The sequence below is a fragment of the Bos grunniens genome, chromosome 20 (genome assembly GCF_055505025.1).
Source record: "Bos grunniens cultivar Pamir isolate PY7600 chromosome 20, Bosgru_T2T1.0, whole genome shotgun sequence".
NCBI lineage: Eukaryota > Metazoa > Chordata > Mammalia > Artiodactyla > Bovidae > Bos > Bos grunniens.
In genome coordinates, this window is record NC_141184.1 from 39,740,620 (window position 1) to 39,759,570 (window position 18,951).

The 18,951-nt window shown below is 43.3% G+C and overlaps 1 protein-coding gene and 1 long non-coding RNA gene across 7 annotated transcripts in view; one reads left to right on the plus strand and one right to left on the minus strand.

Moving 5' to 3' along the window:
- GHR (growth hormone receptor) overlaps positions 1-18,951 on the plus strand; it is a 313,209-nt gene that overhangs the window by 68,783 nt on the left and 225,475 nt on the right. The window lies entirely within an intron of this gene.
- On the minus strand, positions 536-18,825 carry LOC147350284 (uncharacterized). The gene is made up of 2 exons (XR_015148701.1): positions 18,673-18,825; positions 536-18,498 (listed from the first exon to the last, which is right to left on the minus strand). It is a non-coding gene; the product is annotated as an uncharacterized LOC147350284 (long non-coding RNA).

Below are 18,951 nucleotides of genomic sequence, written 5' to 3' on the forward strand. Positions count from 1 at the left end.
GACATGTTTTTCTCTTCTCTTTATATTCTGTAAATTGGTAACTGCATCTGAAAGTTGTATTAAATTTTCTCAAGAAAAAGGAAAAAATACATATGGACATGCCCTGGAGGGTGGAATGAAGCCGTTGGTGTGTGGAGCTGGCTTTGGGATGTGGAGGAGGAAGACGGTGTGACCTTGGGGAAATGTAACGGCCAGCAGCATAGACGCCAGAGCCAGACTGTTTGCGTTCCAGTTTCAATGTTGTCATTTCTTAGCTGCGTACCTCTGGAAAAATGACTTGACCTCTCTGTGATTCAGCTGCCTCATCTGTTCAATGAGAACAATAGTACAGGACACACCTCACAGTTGAAGATCAAGGTCAACATATATGTACATAACATACATAGAACATTGCCATGAAGTAAGTACTTCCTAAGTGTGGGCTGTTATTTATGAAAGAAGTTAGAATGGAGTTCAGGGCAAGGACAGTAGTGAAACAAAGATGCATTTCTAGGAGAGAGCAACAGCCATCAAAAAGCCAAAAGACCAGCCTTCCTTTTTTTTTTTTTTTTTAATATTTCTTTATTTATTTGGCTGCATGGGATCTTCAGTCTTGGTTGAGGCATGTAGGCTCTTTAGCTGCAGCGTGCCAAGTCTCAGTTGTGCCATGTGAGATCTAGTTCCCTGACCAGGGATCAAACCCAGGCCCCTGGCCGTGGGAGCACAGAGTCTTAGCTGCTGGACCACTAGGGAAGCCCCACGACCAGCCTTCCAGAAACTCGCACCAGGCCTGATGATCTTCCTCTGACTAATTTTTCTTCGTTGCATTTTCTATTTTCCTTACTTTCTCCACGTTTCATCCCACATAGTTTATTTTCACATTATGAATGCTTTGCATGTGAGTAAGGAAGAAAGCAGAGCAGTGACGCCCGTGCCAAGCAGTGCTGGGCCTAGGAGTGAGGGCCCTCAGGAGTTCGGAGGGCATCTGTTTGGTCCTTGTGCTCCTGCTCCAACCCCTTACCTTGTATCTGCCTCTTTGTGCCTCAAGAGTCAAAGACTGAAACACTTCCTGGTGTTTCGCATCTGCTCCCAATGGTCCCCTGACCTTCCTGTGGCACCCCCATGCTGTAGTCTGCAGATTATTTTATTCCCTTGAATGTCTTCATTGTCAGGCTTCTATGCATCAGATGGCATTCTCTTCCTTTGCTTATCACGGTTGGCATTGATCTTGGAGCACTTGTGTCTTTGGCTTCACATGGTAAGACAGCTTCTCATGTTGTAGGGATGCCTGCCTCTCCTGTCTCCTTCCCTCTTCTTTGTTGCTTTTACTTCAAGCCCTATGGTTTGTTTCATGGTGATGATTACTGGTGAGAGAGTCTTGCCTATTCCCAAATGTTTCTTGTCTAGTTTTGCATGGTTCCAGTGTCCTTTGAGGCAGGGACTGCCAACTATAGGCCACCTGTTTTTTGAATGTGATTTAATTGGAGCACAGCCACATGCATTCCTTTCCACATTATCAATGGTTGGGGTCTCATTACAGCAGCAGAGCTGAGTAGTTCAGTTCAGTTCAGTTGCTCAGTCGTGTCCGATTCTTTGTGACCCCATGGACTGCAGAACACCAGACTTCTGTGTCCATTACCAACTCCTGGAGTTTACTCAAACTCATATCCATTGAGTCAGTGAGGCCATCCAACCATCTCATCCTCTATCATCCCTTTTTGCTCCCGCCTTCAGTCTTTCCCAGCATCAGGATCTTTTCAAATGAGTCAGCTCTTCACATCAGGTGTCCAAAGTATTGGAGTTTCAGCTTCAGCATCAGTCCTTCCAATGAATATTCAGGACTGATCTCCTTTAGGATGGACTGGTTGGATCTCCTTGCTGTCCAAGGGACTCTCAAGAGCCTTCTCCAACACCACAGTTCAAAAGCATCAATTCTTCAGTGCTCAGCTTTCTTTATAGTCCAACTCTCACATCTGTGCATGACTACTGGAAAAACCATAGCTTTGACTATACAGACCTTTGTTGGCAAAGTAATGTCTCTGCTTTTTAATATGCTGTCTAGGTTTATCATAGCTTTTCTTCCAAAGAGCAAGGGTCCTTTAAATTCATGGCTGCAGTCACCATCTGCAGTGATTTTGGAGCCCCCAAAAATAAAGTCTACCACTGTTTTCACTTTCCCCATCTATTTGCCGTGAAGTGATGGGACCAGATGCCATGATCTTAGTTTTCTGAATGTTGAGTTTTAAGCCAACTTTTTCACTCTCCTCTTTCACTTTCATCAAGAGGCTCTTTAGTTCTTCTTTACTTTCTGCCATAAGGGTAGTGTCATCTGCATATCTGAGGTTATTGATATTTCTCCTGGCAGTCTTGATTCCAGCTTGTGCTTCATCCAGCCCAGCATTTCTCATGATGTACTCTGCATATAAGTTAAATAAACAGGGTGACAATATATAGCCTTGACATACTCCTTTCCTGTTTTGGAACCAGTCTGTTGTTCCATGTCCAGTTCTAACTGTTGCTTCTTGACCTGCATACAGATTTCTCAGGAGGCAGGTCAGGTGGTCTGGTATTCCCATCTCTTTAAGAATTTTCCACAGTTTATTGTGATCCACACAGTCAAAGGCTTTGGCATAGACCATAAAGCAGAAGTAGGTGTTTTTCTGGAACTCTCTTGCTTTTTTGATGATCCATTGGATGTTGGCAATTTGATCTCTGGTCCTCTGCCTTTTGTAAAACCAGCTTCAACATCTGAAAGTTCACATACGTTGAAGCCTGGCTTGGAGAATTTTGAGCATTTCTTTGCTAGTAAGTGAAATGAGTGTAGTTGTGCAGTAGTTTGAACATTCTTTGGCATTGCCTTTCTTTGGGATTGGAATGAAAACTGACCTTTTCCAGTCCTGTGGCCACTGCTGAGTTTTCCAAATTTGCTGCATATTGAGTGAAGCACTTTCACAGCATAATCTTTTAGGATTTGAAATAGCTCAACTGGAATTCCATCGTCTCCACTAGCTTTGTTCATAGTGATGCTTCCTAAGGCCCACTTGACTTTGAATTGCAGGATGTCTAGCTTTAGGTGAGTAATCATATTGTCATGATTATCTATATCATGAAAATCTTTTTTGTATAGTTCTGTGTATTCTTGCCACCTCATCTTAGCATCTTCTGCTTCTGTTAGGTCCATACCATTTCTGTCCTTTATTGTACCCATCTTTGCATGAAACGTTCCCTTGGTGTCTCTACTTTTCTTGAAGAGCTCGCTAGTCTTTCCCATTCTATTGTTTTCCTCTATTTCTTTGCGTTGATCACTGAGATTATTGCTTTATCTCTCCTTGCTATTCTTGGAACTCTGCATTCAAATGGGTATATCTTTCAGTCAGCATTAATCTTTATGTTCCAGTCACCATGCCTGTGGCTCTTTGTGAATTGTCCCCAAGCTCCAGGCCTTGGTGATGCCTCTTGAGATGTAAGGAAAAGGAACAATGATGCCTCCAAAATATAAACATTCCTGTGACCATTTGCACCATAAGGAAGCATTTATGATTTATACCTAAGTCCTTGTCCCCCACCTGGCTACCCACACACAAAGTTGGGTGGGTATTTTGTTCATTTGTTTTTGGCTGCCAAACATAGAGCCTCAAGAGAACAGTATGTCCTGAAAAACAAGAATTTCAGCCAGCAGAGGAAGAATCCACTGAGCTTGGTCACCTGACGGAGTCAGTCAGCCCAGAATCTGGATGTGTTTTTTGCCCCTTCCGCAAAGGGGTTAAACCTTAGCTGAAGAGCTGTGAGAAGACCCATTTGCAACAGGGGCTTTTTAAAACAAAACACTGTAAATGTAATGAATACAGAGGTCACAAAGTTGGAAAGCTTGTGGCATCTTCAGTTCAGTTCAGTCGCTCAGTCGTGTCGGACTCTCTGCGACTCCATGAATTGCAGCACGCCAGGCCTCCCTGTCCATCACCAACTCCCGGAGTTCACTCAGACTCACGTCCATCGAGTCAGTGATGCCATCCAGCCATCTCATCCTCTGGCGTCCCCTTCTCCTCCTACTCCCAATCCCTTCCAGCATCAGGGTCTTTTCAAATTAGTCAACTCTTCGCATGAGGTGGCCAAAGTATTGGAGTTTCAGCTTTAGCATCAGTCCTTCCAATGAACATCCAGGACTGATCTCCTTTAGAATGGACTGGTTGGACCTCCTTGCAGTCCAAGGGACTCTCAAGAGTATTCTCCAACACCACAGTTCAAAAGCATCAATTCTTCAGCACTCAGCTTTCTTCACAGTTCAACTCTCACATCCATACGTGACCGCTGGAAAAACCGTAGCCTTGACTAGATGGACCTTTGTTGGCAAAGTAATATCTCTGCTTTTGAATATGCTGTCTAGGTTGGTTATAACTTCCCTTCCAAGGATCTTGGGAAGTAACATAAATGTGTGAAGTGAGCCAGTTGCTTGCAGGCAAGCCTGTGTGCCTTCTAGAGACACTCCTGAACAGAGGAATACTGGTTCTGCCTCCCTTCCTCCTTCCCTGTGTCTTTCTTCTTTCCTTCCTTTTTTCCTTTCTCCTTATCTCTTTCCTCTGTTTTTCCCCCCTTTCCTTCCCTAAGAAGCAGTAAATTTGGAATTTCACGCAATTGTTAGTGTTGACAACCAGGGTTGCCACTGGCTCATCTAGCTCTTTTTCCTAAATTGGAAAATGGCATCCCTTTATCCACGCTGGCGCCCATGATGGTCTAAGTCTAGTGAGGCCTGGATTTTGCTTGCCCCAGGGCTGAGCCTTTTTGCCAGACTCAAGCTGCCCAACTTTAGATGGTGACCCCAAAGTAACATATGTAAGTCAAGCAAAACATATCTGTGGGCCACACTTAGCCCACAGGCTATCATTTTGCAGCATCTGGAGTTGTGGTTAAAACAGAGCTCTGGGGTCAGACTGTCTGACTTCAAATCTGGGTTCTGTCATTTAGCCAAATTATTCCATGTTTCTCTGCCTCAGCCTCCTGTGTCTGTGAAATGGCCTATCTCAGAGGGCTGTTATGAGGATGGGATTAGATAATGTATGAAAGGCATTTAGCCATTCAGAGTGTGTTTAATACTCAGCACTTGATTCAGTTCAGTTCAGTTGCTCAGTCGTGTCCGATTCTTTTGACCCTATGGACTGCAGCACACCAGGCTTCCCTGTCCATCACCAACTCCCGGAGCTTGCTTAAACTCATGTTCATCAAGTCAGTGATGCCATCCAACCATCTCATCCTCTGTCGTCCCCTTCTCCTCCTGCCTTCAATCTTTCCCAGCATCAGGGCCTTTTCAAATGAGTCAGTTCTTCATGTCAGATGGCAAAGTATTGGAGTTTCAGCTTCAGCATCAGTCCTTCAAATGAATATTCAGGACTGATTTCCTGTAGGATTGACTGGTTTGAGCTCCTTGCAGTCCAAGGGACTCTCAAGATTCTTCTCAGCACTTGATTAGTTGGTATGAAAAATCATGTAAAAACCTGAGTTTGCATACTTAACAGCTTATCTCTGCAAGTCCAGTTTTGTTGGTGAGTTCACAGCCTATGAAGTGGGTAACAAAGTGTGTGTCAAGCCTTCTTGATTTCCTTCCACTTTTTCAGGAAATGCTCACACTTTTGGTGACTTTGAAGGCAGGGAGCTCAAATAGCCAGCTTGACTTACCTACCAATGCTACAAGAACTTGAGTGAAGTAAACACTTTGCTTGAACCACTATTTCTGTCTCAGTGCATAAAGCAATTACAGGGATTAAGAACTGACATCTGTAACAGTGATACTGTAAAACCATTAACAGAAGATAAAATTAATCATGGTGGTGTTTGTTGCAAAAGGCAAAGGTGTATGGGATCATTTTAGAATGATTTACAGTGAAAATAGTCTAAAAGTAGTGGAACTTCAAGTGGCAAATGCGGAATTATTGAGTTCATCTTCTAAACTGGCTCATTCTCTAGGGAGCAGGCCACAGAACCAAGACTCCATCATTAAAAACTGCCCCAGTGGGTTTGCATCCAACAATCCAATAGGCATGCTCTGCATAAAAGATTGATTCTCACCCCTGAGACTGTTCCAGGGGAGAGTTAGCTCAGCGCTGGCCATAACAAATCTGAGGTCGGCTGCCAGGGTTTGGGTTGAAATGAGACTACAGCCATCAGGGTTGCTCTGGAAGGTCCAATCATATCGAAGAGTTAAATATAAAGAAGTGGTAACCTATCAACTTACTTTGAAATATACTCAAAAAAAGGAAGTCCAAGAAATAATTTAGTACAACCTACGTCTACATTAACTTTTCTCTCCTGTAGTATCTGAGCTTCCCCTAAACACTCATGTAAGCCCTAAATGAATATGAAAAATATCTGTGAAACTCAAGAAATAAGGATTGCCCCCAAGAACTCCAATTCTTACTTGCCTAGCTTGGTTACACTACCATCCATCTAAAGCTTTCTCTCTAAAGTGAAGTAAGTCCAAAAGAAAAAAAAACCAAATATCATATGTTAATGCATATTTATGGAATCTAGAAAAATGGTACTCATGAACCTATTTTCAGGGACGGAACAGAGATACAAACGTGGAGAAGGGACTTGTGAATGCAGGGAGGGAAGGAGAGAGTCGGATGAATTGAGAGAGCAGCGTCAACATGGATACACTACCATGAATGGAAAGCTAGCTATCCCTGCTGTGTAGCACAGGGAGCTCAGGTTGGTGCTCTGTGATGACCTAGAGGGATGGGGTGGGGGTTGGAGATAGGCTCAAGAGAGAGGGGATATATGTATACTTGGGCTGATTCATGTTGTTGTACAGGAGAAGCTAACACAACATTGTAAAGCAATTATCCTCCAATTAAAACTGAATTTTAAAAATATGTAAAGCTTCTCTTTCCATCTCAGCACTTGGTTTCTCCATCTTGGCGCTATTGACATTTTAGGTCAGCTAAATCCTTACTGTGGTGGCTGCGTTGCCTCTGCAATAAAGAGTAGGATGTTCAGCAGCATCCTTGGTCTTGACCCACCAGATGCCAGCAACACACCTGCCTCAACTTGAGACAATTAAAAATGTCCCTGACCTTGCCAAATGGCTATCCAAAGGAGAAAATCTTGATGATTGAGAACCACTGCTCTAGACTAAGAAAAGTGGCCAGAATTTGTAAACACAATCATTTTTCTGTGTGTGTGTGTTTTAAGTGACAAAGGCCCTAAAGACAAAATTTTCAAAATAAGCTCACGGGCAAGCTATATTTAAAGAATGTTTCAAGAAGGATCCTGTAAGCACCGTGTTTGGCAAATGGGTGATTTTGCTAAGCCTCAGAGCAGCTTTTATGTCATGTTAAATGCTAACAAACTGACCAGTCTAGAAGGATGTTTGGCAAATGGGTGATTTTGCTAAGCCTCAGAGCAGCTTTTATGTCATGTTAAATGCTAACAAACTGACCAGTCTAGAAGGATGTGTCATCATTGAGATCACCCTTAAGGTATTTGTCCAGACTTCTTCCAAACAGGAGTGTTTCTTATTCAGCAGTGCTTGTGTTTAAAAACTCAGTAGGTGGGAATAAGGTTCATAAAGCAAAGAGAGATTTCAGATCTTCTAGTTGGCTTCTCATGTTTTATAGGATAAGATACCGAGGTTCAGGGAATAGAGTTTGTAGCAAAATTTATGATAAACCTCAGTGATTCAGATACTAACTTGAAATTTTCAATGATGTAGGCACAAAACAATATAGGTACAAAATTATTACTGAGTAAAATGTCAAAATCATACTCTTATGGCAATTTTCAAGTGCTTAGGAATAATAAAGAGAAACCAGAAACAAAATTTTAAATGTTTTTCAAATCAAAGGCTCAAAAAATTAAGGTTGCCATCAGTGTACCTCTTGCTTCAGAATCCAGAAAGTTCTATATTTGTTTATAACACATGACTGCATAATGTTGATCTATTGGAAATGGTTTTTGTTGTTCAGTCGATAAATCATGTCCAATTCTTTGCAACCTCATAGACTGTAGCATGCCATGCTCCTCTATCCTTCACTGTCTCCTGGAGTTTGCTCAGATTCATGTCCACTGAGTCAGTGATGCTGTCTAACCATATTATCCTCTGCTGCCCCCTTCTCCTTTTGCCTTCAGTCTTTCCCAGCATCAGGGTCTTTTCCAGTGAGGGAATGGTAGATTTCCTTTAATGTACCTTATCATACTTATACACTTCAGTTCAGTCACTCAATCATGTCCGACTCTTTGCAACCCCATGAACCGCAGCACACCAGGCCTCCCTATCCATCACCAACTCCCAGAGTTCACTCAAACTCACATCCATCGAGTCGGTGATGCCATCCAACCATCTCATCTTCTTTCGTCCCCTTCTCCTCCTGCCCTCAGTCTTTCCCAGCATCAGGGTCTTTTCAAATGAGTCACTATGCCCACCAAATAAGTTATTTGGAACTTGAAGAATGGTTTATAATTGATTTGTCCTTAAGTTGATCAAATATTCTCTCTTCTCCTCCCTTCATGCAGCATTTTCTTTACCCAGATCATAATTCTAAAATGAAGCAACATGAATGAATTCATCCCATGGGTTCAGGATACCCATCTCTGCATCCAAATTTCTTTTACTAATTGGAGGAAATGGCTAATCATGTATTTAAAACTCAGTGTTCTTTCTACATGTCTAGGATTCATGTTTTCTACATGTGATCAGTTCCTGATCTAAGGAAGAAACAGGCAGGAAAGTGGTCAGATTCAGGTGGTGTTTAACTAGAAGATGAGATCATGACGAGAAGGGCACAGCATGTTCTGGTATGTGGGAGTTTTGATTACACGGTGCACCTTTGCTGCCTGGTGGAGTGCCTCAGGCTCTGCGTGCCTTTAGTTTGTGATTACTAGGTCAGATGTGGATCTAATACTACTCATGTCATGTTCGAGTATCTTCCTGTGCCCAAGCAATAAAAGAAAAGCTTCCTACTGTGACGTGGGTGTAAAGGTTATTGAAAGACTTCAGATAATGCCATCAACCTCGTTTGGCCCTAGAGGATGATCTCTCCAGAAGTGGGTACGGTGTCAAAATATGGAAAGTACCAGTAAAATAAGCATATGACTTGCTTAAAAAAAAAAAAAAAAAAAAAAACTTGTTTTCAGGGTGGAGATACGATCCACTCTAGATTTTAAGGAGAGATGTGGCTAAAACAGATGTGATATTTTTACCCAAAACAGGGTAGGCTACACTGTCACCTCTTGGCAATGATGTGAAAGGAAGACTGTTAATGCATCTAGCAAACATTTATAGTGGGCTTGTTATTAATAGTGAGTTAATCACTGTTATGGGTAGTAGAGATTCCACAAAGAACAAAGTGCTTTCCCATATTTAGTGAAGGGAGACTGTCAGTAAACAAATATATGTTAAGTTAGGTAGAGTTGAGTGTTATGGGGAAAACAAAACACTATAAGGGGATAGGTGGAGCTGGATGGGCCAAAGGGTTAGTATTTTATATGGGATAGTCAGGGAATCCCTCCCTAATAAGGTGACATTTGCTCAATTAGCTGAAGGAAATAAAGCCTGATGCTGTCTGGGGAAGGATACCACAAACTGTTATAAATGTTTCAACAGGAAATTTATTAGTCCTGAGAAAGGGCAGGTCTATATGTGCTTAGAATGAAAGGGGGTGGGATAAAAGAAAAGGGGGAGCTTTGGGAAAGAATTAGGGCTACATTAATATATATATACTTAATGAAAACAGCACTGATGGGAAAAACCATAAAACTGGATTGTGTGTTTGCAAATCTCTTACATAGTTTTTAAATGAGACCCATAGTTCTGTTAAACGTCATGGTCGTTTCAGCTGAGTTGTAGTGAACACGGGATTGTCTTTTGAAGTTACCCTGCAAACCTTAGACTCGCTCAGAAAGCAGTAGTTCGGTTTTGTTGCCCAAGCTGGATGATATTATTAATTTGAGCTGAGGTTGTGGCTGACTATGGGCCCTGGTCCAATTCACCAGATTTTGTGCTCTATCTTTAGGGGGGAATGGGCTTTTTATGCCAGGTAGAAGGGAAGAAGGGGCACAATTTCAAGCAAAGTGAAAGTAAAAATGTTAGTCGCTCTTTACCACCCCATGGACTATAGTCTGTGGCCTGCTAGGCTCATTTGTCCATGGGATTCTTCAGGCAAGAATACTGGAGTGGATAGCCATGCCCTTCTTCAGGGGATCTTCCCAGTTCAGGGATCAAACCTGGGTCTCCCACATTGCAGGCATATTCTTTACCATCTGAGCCACCAGGGAAGCCCAGTTTCAAGGAGGAAATGCAGAAAAGCTGAGTATAGGTAAAGATCCCATGTTACCTGAGCCTCCTATGCCCATCTTCAGTATGAGCAATATGGTCTTCTAAGGAGTGTGAAATCTCGAGGACAGGACAAGGATGCTGAGGATTTCAGTCTTTTGGAAATTCTTACCTTATATTCTAGATCTCTATCTTAAGAGGGCCTTCATCCTCTTTTAAGTGTGAAATGAAAAGAGGCATTAGTTAGCCCTGTCCCATTCAGCCAAGAACTGCTCAGGTTTTTTAATGTTAGCATTAAACGAGGTTACCTGTACCAATTGGAAGCTGTTTCCCTGTTCTCAATGACAGTCAGATTTGACCTACATGCCTCTCAGGCCTGGCCTGCCTTGAGGGTTGTTGAGCATGCGTGCTGGGAGTTGTTGGCTGTTTAAAGAAAGGAGAAGTGGCCCAGGAGTAGCAGGAGAAAATGCTAGAATTCTACTTCATAGAGCTGAGGAGCATTTCTGTTGAAGCCCAATTCTTGGACTGATAATCAAGAGTGATTTAAACAAATAAAAAGCAAGGAAGTACTTACTGAAAAGGGATGGCCTCCAAATGCAGCTCATTTCTTGAGCAATTTCTTATCCTCAGTTTGCTCATTCCAAGTACTTCAGTATTCACGGTTTTTTGCTTTTACCAAGTCATAATTCTTTTAAAGTGCTGTCGTATACTTAGCAAACATCCTTTGAGCATCTACCCAGGGCCCAGTCTTGTGCCATCCATTGTCAAAAGGAATAGGTAACATTGTCCTTGCTCCTGTGGAATTACTAGTTTTGTTAAAAACATGAGACTTCCAGCAGTGAAACAAGAAGGAGCAAGTGAAAAGTCAAGTAGGAGGCATAACTCAATGAGAAGAATCCAGACTTTGGAGTCAGGCAGCCGTGGCTTTGACTCAGAGCACTGACTCTGACTAAGAGTGTGCCTCTGTGAGGTTCTCTTATCCTGTGTGGGCCTCGGTGTTCTCTTCTGTAAAATGGGACAATAGTGTCTATTACGCTGTCCTTTGGATTGCTATGATAATGCACTAATACTATACATAATGCAGTTAGGGCCTGGAACATAGTAAGCACTTTGTTCTTGTTCAGTTGCTCAGTTGTGTCCAACTCTTTGTGACCCCATGGACTGCAGCACGTCAGGCTTCCCTATCCTTCACCATCTCCCAGAGCCTACTCAAACTCATGTCCATTGAGTTGGTGATGCCATCCAATCAGCTCATCTTCTGTCATCCCCTCTTCCTCCTGTCTTCTATCTTTCCCAGCATCAGGGTCTTTGCCAGTGAGTTGGCTCTTTGAATCAGGTGGCCAAAGTATTGGAGCTTCAGCTTCAGTCCTTCCAATGAATATCCAGGGTTGTTTTCCTTTAGGATTGACTGATTTGATCTCCTTGTAGTCCAAGGGACTCTGAAGAGTCTTCTCCAACACCACAGTTCGAAACCAGCAGTTCTTTGGTACTCAGCCTTCTTTATGGGCCAGCTCTCGCACCCATACATGACTACTGGAAAAAACCATAGCTTTGACTGTACAAACCTTTGTTGGCAAAGTAATGTCTCTGTTTTTTAATACACTGTCTAGGTTGGTCATAGCTTTTCTTCCAAGGAGCAAGTGTCTTTTAGTTTCATGGCTGCAGTCACCATCTGCAGTCATTTTGGAGTCCAAGAAAATAAAGTTTGTCACTGTTTCCATCATCTCCCCATCTATTTTCCATGAACTGTTGGGACCAGATGCCATGATCTTCGTTTTTAGAATGTTGAGTTTTAAGCCAGCTTTTTCACTCCTCTTTCACTTTCATCAAGAGGCTCTTTAGTTCCTCTTCACTCTGCCATAAGGGTGGTGTCATCTGCATATCTGATTCCAGCTTGTGCTTCATCCAGTCTGGCATTTCACATGATGTACTCTGCATGTAAGTTAAATAAGCAGGGTAACAATATACAGCCTTGACATACTCCTTTCCCAATCTGGAACCAGTCCATTGTTCCATGTCCAGTTCTACCTGTTACTTCTTGATCTACATACATTTCTCAGGAGGCAGATAAGGTGGTCTGGTATTCCCTTCTCTTTAAGAATTTTTCTCAGTCTGTTGTGATGCACACAGTCAAAAGTTTAGTGCAGTCAATGAAGCAGAAGTAGATGCTTTTCTGGAATTCTCTATTTTCCAGATTCCAAGATGGAAATTTTATCCAGTTTAATATTTCTAAAGTCCAGATGCCCTGTATAATTGATACATATATTTACTGTGGTAATGTTTTTCTCTTTTTTTCTCTCCCAGATGTCATTTCTAAGTGAGAGAGCAGGGCATCTGTTTTTTAAAATTTATTTTTAATTAAAGGATAATTGCTTTACAATATTGTGTTAGTTTCTGTTGTATAATGAAGTGAATCAGCTATAAACATACATATAGCCCCTCCCTCTTGAACCTCATCCCCTCACACCCCTCTAGGTTGTCATAGAGCACTGGACTGAGCTCCCAAGACAGGACATCTTATAAACGATGAAATCTTTGAAGCAAGAGAAATAAATATTTTCCCTGTATTTTGAATGATAAAATAAGGCTGAGAGAAGTTAACTTACATGCTCAAGATTAATGAAAGTAAGAAAGGCACAGCTGGAATTTGACTAAGCTTTGTCTAGTTTTGCATACTTTACCATGCTTCTTGGAAGCAAAAAGTTGCCAACATATAGTCCTTTGCTCACCGTACAGCAAAATATGTTTGATCACTCCTAAATTGAGTGGTAGATTGCCTGTTTATTAGTTCTTAACAGGAATACATTTTTTAATCCTTCAAGTCAGACTTCATAGGCTGTCTTGTGCAATCTATTGTTGACATCTGTTGGGTGTTTACATCACCAGTGACATTGGTCAATCTGAAAAGTTATTTTCTTTTAGATAAGAACCTATTGGACTCGGATCTTTTTTAGAAATCTCACCCTGACCTGAGTTCACCTGGGTGATACCAGCAGATTTTCCCCTAGACTTTCAGGATTCTGGGTCCTTACAAGGAAATGGGGATATGGTCATTAGCAGTTGATTATTAAGCGAATTCATTGAAAATTAACAGCAGTATTCTTTGACCTCAGTTTTTATAGCCAGACTGCTAATCTTCAGTAAATATAAGACTGTATTTCTAATCTATTGACTTAGCACAAATTAGCTATTGAATGGGCCAGTTGTTACTGCTAAACTTTTTTTGAAGTATATTAAAATTCTTCTTTCCTGTGTTTCATTCTCTGAAACACAATCTTAGGGCCTTTTATTATGCCAGGACAACCTCCCCAAAAATCCTATTAAGCTGATTGTTGTTGTTTAGTTGCTCAGTTGTGTCCAGCTCTTTTGCAACGCCATGGACTGTAGCCCACCAGACTCTTCTGTCCATGGTATTTCCCAGGCAAGAATACTGGAGTGAGTTGCCATTTCCTTCTCCAGGCAGTCTTCCCAACACAGGGATTAAACCCACATCTGCACATGTCCCCTGCATTGGCAGGCAAATTCTTTACCACAGAACCACCAGGGAAGCCGTAATTATATCACAGTCACAGTTAATGGAAAAAGACTTCAACAAAGGTGATCACTAGCCTTTGTAAGTATCCTTCAATTTGAGAAGTGAAACTTCTATTGAAAAAAGCCGTTTGTAAACCTGGTTCCCTGTTAAGTTATTCTGAGGTTCTTACAGTGGAGTTCTGTCTCTCCCTTTAACAAGGCATAGATGTTAGCATTTTCACCTACATTGAATGAATGAATATATTATTTGTTTGGAATTTGCTTTTCCTTCCTCTGGTCTAGCAGCTTCAGCACCAAAGTGTAGTTGTAAAGTTGTGTGTGTGTGTGTGTGTGTGGTAAGTCGCTTCAGTCGTTTCTGACTCTGTGCGACCCTGTGGACTGTAGCCCACCAAGCTCCTCTGTCTGTGGGATTCTGCAGGCAAGATTTCTGGAGTGAGTTGCCATGCCCTCCTCCAGGGGATCTTTCCAACCCAGAGATCGAACCCACATCTCTGGCATCTCCTGCACTGGCAGGCTGGTTCTTTACCACCAGCTCTATCTGGGAAGAACCCAAATTACACATAGTGGAATTTGAAATGGTTTATGTGTCAGTCAGCAAGAAACAGAATCTAACTCGAGAGGTTCCTGAGACTTTAATGAAGGGGAAATGCAGGAAGTATGGGTGGGGCTAAAGTCACCAACAAGGCATGTTGAGGTTCTCAGACCCCGGCCCCAGGGAGGCTCTTGTCACCCCTAGACCTGGAGCAGCAGTGGAAGGAAATTGTGTTACCGTTGTTCTGGGAGGAGGGACCATATGACAGAAGCTAAGGTCCGGTGGGGACAGGTTCTGACAGAGCGTGGGGACTCGGGGGGAGGTCATCCCCGACCTCTTTCTCAACCTCCTGGTCTCTTTTGTTCAAACGCAGTGGAGAGTCAGCCAGGAAGGGAGCCTGCAGACTCTGCCCCCAGCAGACCAGCCTTCTGAGGTGCAGTAAAGAGAGAAACCCAGAATGGATCCTCTAGGGAAGAAGAGTTAATCAGAGACGAACTGGCCCAGGTGGGAAATGCTGCCCCCACAAACTGCCCCCCAAAAGGAACGGTGTATTCAAGGAATTCCGAGCCCTGAACTCATTTAATCTTGGGTTAGCATCTCCTTTCTGAATCGCCTTCAAATACACTTGGAGTCACCTGATGGCAGATAGAATTGCTGCTCATTTCCATCTGTCCCAGTCGCAGCACTGAATGTGGTTGTAGGGCCAAAGGGGGCTGGCCCTGTAGCTCCCTGATAGCAAACAGGAAAAACAAGAAAAGTGAGAATGTCATTGAGAATTTCTGCAAGGAGTATAATAACTAGGGATAAACTAGGAGTGGTAAGAAAGCCTGGAGGAGGCACAAGCCTAAAAATACCCTGCGAATGATTTCCCAGCTCTTGGGTCGTGTTCTGCCCTATGCTCTTGCAGCCCTGGTATCTTCCAGAGTCCTCATGGCAGGCAGGGTTGGGGATTCTTTATTATAAATAGTGAGTCCCAAGAGATGACTGCTCTCAGTATGAACAGTGGTATTGCCCATCTTACACATCAGCCAACAGGGAGTCTGTATTTGAAGTTACTGTTGTTTCACCAGCAGGAAAGGGAAAAATAATGTCTTTAAAAGGGACAGAAGTATCACTATGTGATGAGATGTTTAGTTGTGGGCTGTCGCTTGGTTAAAGGCTATACTGATTAATGTTCCATTGGCAGCTTGACAAGAAATAAACATCCTTACCCAATGCCTTTATTCTATGTCTCATACCTAAGTCCTTTCTGAGTTGCTAGAACAAGATGCCACAGTCTAAGTGGCTTACAAATGCTAGAAACATACTGCTCACAATTCTCAGGGTGTAAGTCTAAGATCAGGGTGCCAGCTTGGTTGGGTGAGGGGCCTCTTCTGGGTCTCGAACTTCTCATTGTATGCCCACACGGTGGAAGGGTCTACAGAGCTCTCTGGGGTCTCTATAAGATCCCTTATCCCATTTACAAGGGCTCAAGACCAAATCACCTCCCAAAGGCCTCACCACTAATCCCATCACCTTTGGGTATTAAGATTTCAGCTGATGAATTTGGCTTCAGACTGCAGCAATTGATTATAATGTTTTGTACTTCTTTTGCTTCATCATACTTTTGTTTGGCAAAATTCCAGCCCAGAATAAATCCAGCTCTCTACCTACACCATGCCAGCACCTGAGAGCTGAATATGACAGGAGAAAACACACACCATGATGGTCGGTTGCTGGTTAAATGCACGGCCACTAACCTCCCCAAGTTTTTCATACAACTGTCAAAGCCGTCTTCCCTGATCCATTCACTTTGTCTAGACAACTATTTCACAGCTCTTCTCACTGCTCTCCTCAAGCCCCTAACACTTCCTTCCTGCATCCTACGTCTGTGCAGATAGCCGCCTTTCTCTCTCACTGAAGATAGACCCCACGCACAACAGAAGGGAATCTGCAAGCTCCCACCACACCTGCTTCTCTCCTGGAGTCAGTGCCCATCAGCTCTGCCTTCCTCCTGTTAACACAGCATTTTGTAGGCAAACCTCTTCACATGACACCTGCTTTCTCTCTTGCCTTCTTCTTAGGGACATTACCCCCACAACTCTGCCTCTCTCTCTCAGATTTATTTTTTCCTCTCCACTGGATCATTACATCACCATAAAAACATGCCATAGTGTCCCAACATTATTATAAAAGATAAGCATATAATTGTAGATCCTATGTCTTCTTTTAGCCCCGCCCCCCCCCCCATTTTTCTATCCTTTTCAACAAAACTCCATGTTTGGCTGAAATGTACCCCACTGACTATGGTGGGACAGCAGATGGAAGCTGAGCTTGGCCACTGGGACAGCTGCTGCCCTGTCCCACTTGCTAAATTCAGTAGCACGTCCTCAGTCCTCATCTCAGTTCACCTCTTGGATCACCCACACTTCTTACTTGATGTCCAGGACGCTACATTTTTCTAGTTTTTCTCACACTTCACAGGTCTTCCTTGTAAGCTCTTTGCTATTTTTGCTCATTACCCCCACCTCTGACTGTTAGAATGACCCAGAGCTGGCTTCAGACCTTTTCCGGCACCCTTCTCCCACCATAAGCACTCCCCTACTCCCATTCCAGGAATCCAGGCTCTCATACTAAGAATTAAAACCCAAGTCCACAGGTTTTGTAGCTTTTGGCTTCTACTCCAGCTGCTAGTAGGTTGCTGGAAAAATCAGTCTTTGAAAATTTGAATACATTTACTCTAAGGGTTTAATATAATATACACTGAAAACTTTCAAACTGTTCCCTCCTGAGTTTTGGACACGTCTATTTTGACTGCTGCTGCTGCCACTAAGTCACTTCAGTCGTGTCCAACTCTGTGCGACCCCATAGATGGCAGCCCACTAGGCTCCCCTGTCCCTGGGATTCTCCAGGGAAGAACACTGGAGTGGGTTGCCATTTCCTTCTCCAATGCATGAAAGTGAAAAGTGAAAGTGAAGTCACTCAGTCGTGCCTGACTCTTAGCCACCCCATGGACTGCAGCCTACCAGGCTCCTCCGTACATGGGATTTTCCAGGCAGGAGTACTGGAGTGGGGTTGCCATTCTACCTAGTTGAAATTCCCACTTGATTTATAGCCACTCGAAATTGAGTTCACCAAAATTGAAGTGACCACCCTTAACTGAATCACCCTTCAGTCATCTAGTGTCAGTTGCTTAGGCTGAAAAGCAGTGGAGTCCTCTTGGCTCTGTCTTACTCCATTGTCACTGCTCACTTCCTGGGCCAGCCCTCTCTCACCTGACTGTTGCAAAGGCCCCTCACTGGTCTGTTGCTTTCCACTTGCTCACCCTCTGTTCCTCCATTGTACCACTGCTTTTATTATCAGTGCATCAGGTCATCTCATGCCTCCTCTCAAAGCCCACCAGTACCCTCCCATTTCGTGTGTCCTGTGAGGCCCTGCACTCGGCAGATGTCTCTGGAATAACAGTATATGTGTATCCTGTAAAACAGGGGCTTCCCAGGTGGCACTAGTGGTAAAGAACCCACCTTCCCAATGCAAGAGACCTAAGAGGCATAAGTTCAATCACTGGGTTGGGAAGATCTGCTGGAGAAGGGCATACCTACCCACTCCAGTACTCTTGTATGGAGAATCTCATGGACAGAGGAGCCTGGCCAGCTAGAGTCCACAGGGTTGCAAAGAGTTGGACATGACTTAGCACGTACACACTTCCTGTAAAACTCTGTGTTCTGAAAAAAAAAAAAAAAGTCACTCAGTTGTGTCCGACTTTTTGTGACCCTTTGGACTCTACAGTCCACGGAATTCTTCAGGCCAGCATACAGGAGTGGGTAGCTGTTCCCTTTTCCAAGGGATCTTCCTGACCCAAGGATTGAACGCAGGTCTTCTGCATTGCAGGCAGATTCTTTACCAGCTGAGCCACCAGGGAAGCCCATGTTCTTCCTTACATCTGAAAAATGTACTCAAAAAAATAGGACTTGGGGGGGAAAGTAGGATTAGAGTGGGCCTCTCCTAATCTTCTATGACTTAAAACCCCAGCACTCACCAGAGATAGCTTGGGAGAGCTGCACGTTTTTGGGGAGACAGCAAGGGGCAGGTGCTCATTCTCTCAGTTGGAGGTGAAATCCCTTTGGCCTGTGCGGCAGCCAACCTAAGGTCTTTCTCCTTTCCTGCTAAAAGATGAGAATTCTATTCTGGCTCTTCTGGCTCCTTTTGCCTAATAAAAAAACAAAACAAATGTTTCCATGTTATACCAACATTTATGCTACTATCTGCCAATAGCCTATGAGCTAATTACTGTTACAGAAACACACGTTGCAACAGAACAGCCTGTCCTGGCTTACTCTCAGTTGTCTTGCCTCCTCCTCCTATGTGTCAGGAGAGCACTCACCGACAGGCTTCTGTCTTTGTTCTTCTTACCACCTGGTGAGACCTTCCTCCTAAATCCTCCTGATTTCTTCATCTTTTTCAGATCTTTATGCTAATGTGTCCTGCATATGGCACCTTCCCTGGACAGCTCCTTTAAGAGGACAACAGCCTCACTGTCCCCCCAACCCCGACGCTCTCCTGCACGTCGTTGTTTATTTTTCCCCATGGCGCTTATCATCTGATATATATGACTCACTTATTGCCTGACCCACATCCGTGAGTCTACAAGCTTCTGGGAAGG